This window comes from Cyprinodon variegatus, unplaced genomic scaffold, assembly GCF_000732505.1.
Source record: "Cyprinodon variegatus isolate N-32 unplaced genomic scaffold, C_variegatus-1.0 Scaffold168, whole genome shotgun sequence".
NCBI classification, from domain to species: domain Eukaryota; kingdom Metazoa; phylum Chordata; class Actinopteri; order Cyprinodontiformes; family Cyprinodontidae; genus Cyprinodon; species Cyprinodon variegatus.
Genome location: NW_015150621.1, coordinates 278,445 through 284,668, shown reverse-complemented (window position 1 = coordinate 284,668; position 6,224 = coordinate 278,445).

Below are 6,224 nucleotides of genomic sequence, written 5' to 3'. Positions count from 1 at the left end.
CAACATTTTGGCTTAGAAGTGAAAACATCTTCTGATAGCCACTTCCAGCAGGATAATGCACCATATCAAAATGCTTTGATTATTTGAAACTGGCTTTAGGTTATATGAAAGTCTTTTTCTAAACTCTAATTTCTCCCATAGTAACCAGCTTAATTATGTGGCAGAACTAAGATTTATACCATAGAGATTGCTGGCAACTATAATGTCCACATAGAGCAAAAGCTTACAAGAAGATTTCCAACAGGTTGGTTAATATGTGAAGAATCCAGACAGTTCTGAAGCCCAAGGGGGTGCAACCTGGAACCAGAGAGGTGTAACTAATAGGAGCAGAGTATATAACAATGTCTGTTGGTGAGATGGAAACCTCAACATTAAAGTGTATAGGAAATCCACTCACACAGACCAATATCTTCTTTTTGACTCACACCACCCATTGGAACACAATCTTTCAGTCATCAGAACCTTACAGCATGTCCCTACTAAAACAAGGGGAAGCACAAGGAACAGAAACACATCAAAGATGCTCTTCAAACCTGTGGATAAACTGGGCACACCGAGCACCAAAGCACAATTAATACAGATATAGCAGCATGTGAAAATGTAAACATGACAAAGAAGCCACAACAAGCAAGCATTTCTTTATTACTGCTGTTCAAAAAAGACCTATTATTTTCGAGGATAAAAAAAACTATGAGTCATGTTTGAACTGATGCAGCTTGGACTGTGTTTTACTCACCCAATTTTCACTTATATATTCAGAAACTGTAATTTGGGCTTACAGTTCCTAAGTTATTTGCTTTTCCATTTGGGATCCAAAATCTGCGAGAATTTCCAAAAACAAGGTGGATGTTATGCAAAAACATCTCCATCCCATACGTTGCTGGAGTCTCTGAAAAACTCAAGAGGATTTTCTCCAAACACAAAATCCCAGTACATTTCAAACCTAACAAGACCCTTGGAGAGAGAATAGATACTATTTTAATTCTTAAATAAGCTTTTTTTTTTTCAATTACACTTTAAAGTCCTTGATTTTTTTTGGTCTGTTTTCCAAGTGAATAAAACACTGAGCTTAAACTAAAATATTCGTAAACATATATACTATGACTATATATAAATATATATCTATATATATATTTTTTGTTTTCACAGAAAATTGCAGGTACCAGTATTGATTGTTTAAATCTATTCCAGATGTTGTTGTCAAAACAATATCTTACTGTCAGCAGTTCAAAACACAGAAAAGTAAATCCTCTAATCCCCACTTCACATATTGTCGTCGCCCCGTCTGTTGTTTCCCAAAAGATTTATCATTCTCTGTGCGTGTCAATGTACTCCCTCCAAGGACCTGTCACTTCTATCTGGATTTCAAGGAACAGATCCTTTCCCTCCAGCTTTCATCTTCAGGTTGATACAGTACAAGGCGCAGAGACAGCTGATGTGTGCTTGACGTACCGACAGCTTCCATGTCAGAACCTTCCATGCAGGCATCTACATGATGTAAACACAGTGAAATAAACTAACAAACAAAGCTGAGATGATCATCATTTTTTCAAAGGTCTTACTTTTAACATTTTGTCAGCAAACTTTTAACGATGAAAATAAAATAAAAAACTGGTTTATACATTGTTCTTCAAAGTATACAGAACGATTATTTTTTAATGAGAATGCCTCCAAATAACATGTGAGACTAAATGCGCCTACCTTTGACTGTCATGTATATTCTATACTTTGGTTAAATAAAGGATGGAAAGATTTGAAGCCAATGGAGATGGAACAAACACAGAACCAGAAATCATTTAGTCTGGAGAAGTGAGTGACAGGTGACACAACATGAGGCATTGTTCCATCTCTGCACCCATCACATTAACTTCCCCCATCACACGTTGAAATGCTTCCACTGTCTCTGTTAGCAACTTGCCAATCTATATCAGGAAATAAGGCCCATTATGTCTGTCGCTTGTCTAAGAGAGCAGCAGTCTGTCTTCCACCAACCATGGCTGACAAAACGACATGAAGAAGAACCGCAGATGTTATCATTTAGGGAATGTCCAGTTTTTAAGTGTTATATCCTTCAAATTAAACTACAGCATGTGGTTGCACAGCATTGAAGCTCATATGATGTCATTATTATTGTTAAATATTTTAAAGGGGATACCATCACAATAAATCAAGATGTCAATCATCTCAATCCTCCTATTCTCATCATTAACTACAGCGCAAAAAGACCTTCTAATCCTCGTATCAGAGCTTTACTTTGCCCATATTTCATATTAAGAAGCTGCATCTACAAGACGTACTGCCAGTGGACCAGGGATCAAACTTTGATTATTTTTCTCCTCTCACTCCTGTTATGACTACAAATATAAAACACCAATTCATATAATTTCTTGCCAGCCATCAAATTCCCATATAAGTCTCTTAAAATAGGATCTAAAGCAAAATGTATTGTGTGCAGTTAAGCTGGGCATACACTGTACGATTTGTAGCCCTTTTCAGGACGACTTTCCAGTCGTCTGAGAATTTTTCGATCGGGCCGACTTTCAGCTTGATCGTGCATCATGTACCGTGTAGTGTACAGGGGGGTAACGAAGGGAGATCAGCCTCTCACTACCACCTCTAGATCAGGAATCGTGAGGTCGGGAGAAAATCAAACATGTTTTAAATTCAGTATGCCATTGTGTGCAAATCGCTCAGTGGGCATGCGCACACAAGGATTCTTCTTCTTCCTCTCAGATGAAAACACAAAAGCAAGGTGGGGGTGCGAGTTAAATTGACAGACCGCAGTAGCCAGGTTTGCTCAGCAATGTCTTTTTTTCAAATACGTCATAGCCTTTTTCTTTTTAGGGATTTTAGCACAAATTGCACAAATTGCCAAGGCAGCGTGTTTCACTCTAATGAGCTTCATATTCCTCTTCTACTCGTTTGGCTTCCAGATAGGCAAGTCCAAGTAGCACAATCTCACTGCAGAGCTGAGTCCGATGTGGTTTTTAGACATACAGTGTGATCAGGTAGATCACATCAGCGTTGGGTCGCACAATGTGAGAACGTACATCGTGAGCTTTGAATTCACACTGTCTGACGAAAACGTGAGTTGTAGCTGCATGCAACGATTGAAAAAAATTGCACAGTGTATGCCCAGTGTATTAGCATATTTCAAAAAAGCATCAGGCAACACATGTTATGTAAATACTGCAACTTCACAGGGAATAAGACAAATAAACATTTATGTGTGTTAAAGGTGACATATTCGAGTTGTCAGGGGGCATGTCATGTAGAGAAGGTTCATGTATTCATCTATCTGGAAGCACAGCTTAAACAGAAACACCTTTGTAAATACAAATAATCATGTCTCTGTGTGGATGGGGCCCTAGAAGGTAAAGCAACTTCCCTGGACAGCACAGTCCCACCTACCCAGGTTCAATCTTAAAGGTGACCAACTACCTTTTTTCTGTTATACAATAAGGTTAAGGGCTATTTTATAATAATTTCAAGAAGGTCTCAAAAAACAAAAATAACTTAAAACGCAGTAATAAAGTGCAGATATTATCTTTCCTATAATACATGTCATTACAGGTTTTTAAAATAAGAAATATTTCAACTGAACAGGAAGAAAGAAGACGGACAAAAAGACAAGTAAGTATCTTTGTGTATCACAGTTCTCATTAGGTCAACATAGGGCTGTGTTGCCACAACATGGTCTCTATGCTATGAATTCATGTGAATATAAGAGAGGATAAATGCGTGAAAGAGTGAGGAATATTTGGAACTGGAGCTTGGGGGATTCTGGTGTTTACAGCACAGATGTGCTCTTGGTTTCTAGACAAAAGAGGGGAAAAAATCATGTGTGTTGGAGAAGTAACATGTGGTGGAAAAGCTCTTTTTGTAAGTAAGATAGTTATGAGGACAAACAAAGGGAGAGTAAAAGTTAGTTAAAGTTCTACCAAGGCAAAAAAAAATGTTAAAAACATGAAGGAATCAAAAAAAATGTAGGTACAAGGAAAATTGTCAAACAAATGTACCTGATTGCTTGTGTTTAAATAAAACCAGTAAATCATTGATATAACCAATACCTAACCAGTACACAGCCTATTCTTTGTGATGGTATTTGTGCTTGGAAACCATTGACAGTCAGCGCTGTTTCCTCAGTGTATTTCTGCTTCATGAGTTAAACATGAAGGGCTATTATTTCTGGCCTAAAACATTTAGAAGGAGGAGAGGAGTAAAGTAGAAAGGGGTGAAGGGGCATGGATGGTTGGCTTTCTGATAGAATGAGAAACATAATTAATTTATGCAGTGATTCTCAGGGTCTGCATGTGTTGAAAGATCTGCAATTATTGCTTTATTTACTAAAGGTAGAGAGAAACTGTTAGGGAGACAAAGCATACAAAAATCTCCAATTTTCTCACAACAACAAACAAGTTCACAACACCCCTTCTCATCGAGTCCTTCCTAATTGTTTCCCTAATGTTCAATTTCCTTACAGCTTCCCATTTCCTCCTCTTTGTCTTCTCGCCGTAGCCCCTGCGGCAGCTCCCCCTCCTCCTCTCAACATGTGCCTTTTCCCTCCCTCTCCTCCTCATCATCCTGCTCTTTTCCCTCTTCCACCTCCGCCTCTTCAGCTCCAGCTGCCGTGACCCATCTGGCTCGCCGAAAACACCAGAAGTGGGTCACTGTCACGAACACATATCCTTGATGTTGCACGCATACATTCAACCACCAAACACACACACGAATACGCATTACACCCCCCACCCCCAGATCCAAATGCACACTCAAATATGCATGCTTTCACCAATATTGATCTAACGGGCAGGCGGCCACTTAAACTTCAATCACCAACTGTGCAGAAACAGTGGCATTTGTGCAAACCTGCCCAGACATATGGAACAGACATAGGAACCCTTGGATTTCAAGCCTTAAAACTTTGAATAAAAAAGGATTGTGTGACCTTTTGTGAACAATATGTATAGTGTTGGCTCTATTAAGATGTAGGTTTTACTTTGTTGGAAGTAACAAAAAGCAATTTCTTTAGTTGAATAATGAATGATAAATTGAAGAAGGAGAACAAAGACATTTTAAGCAAGCGTGAAAAGCTGCAATGAAGATCGTCAAATTTGAAATAAGCACAGACGACGGCGCTCGCTATTCTTAATCAACCAAGCATTAGATGCAGGGTTACCCATTTTTAATATAACAATCTATACAGTTAAAAATTTATTCTGATGAGGTTTGTCAGAATAAAAAAGATATTCACCATTGTTTTCAGTAGGTCTACATATGTATCTATTAAAATTATTTTTTTATTAGTATAATGTAATATTCTATGCTTAAAAGAGTTTTATAAGGGATGCTCTGGACTGGCAAATCTTGTGTATATAGCAAACAGCAAATAGTCACTGTTTAGCATATATTTCTCTACCCATTTAATATTGTGGGAAAATGACGTAAAGCTAACATTGCTTTTTCACGTCCTGTGATTTATCACTATTACAGTCACATGCCCAAAATAAGAACACAAGACCCACCATGTGTTATGTAAAACACATTATAAACGGCAAAAAGATGGAGATAAAGGTGTTATTTTCTATTAGGGATTTCCTGATACCGATGTTCAAAAGGATTTCAGCAGGGTCCATGCACTGCTTTATTATGTATTTTGGTCTTTGGGATGATAGAAAATGCTTGATCAAGTGATGTTTCTCTAACAGAGACAATAGTCAACAATAACAAGTATGAGATGAATTCCCCTAATTATTATTAACCCATGGTTTACTTAAACTTTAAACAGAAGGGAATACATCTTCTAATGACTTGATTATATCAGAGAGTTTAGACCTATATATTCTGATTAAAGTTTTTTGCTAATATCAGACAAATTTTCAATATCAGTATCAAACTGGGACATCCCTGTTTTATATCAGCCCAGTTTTACTTACTGGACCGACACAGGTTGCCCCATGCTCATCCAGGAGGTTTGATTTCTCCAAAGTCAATGACTCAAAGCAATCAGCTGTTTTTTTCTTAGATAGAATGATTGTCTGTCTCTTTAAAACGTTGTGTTGTGAACTGGCATTATATAAATGAACTGAATTGAATTGAACAGAGTATGCTAAACATTGCTAACATCTGCCATTACCAATGTTAATGTTAATCCCTAGAAAAAAATGCCAGTTTGGGTGTAACCAGGCAATATAATTTGCGTGACTTGAGTTACTTAAATGAAT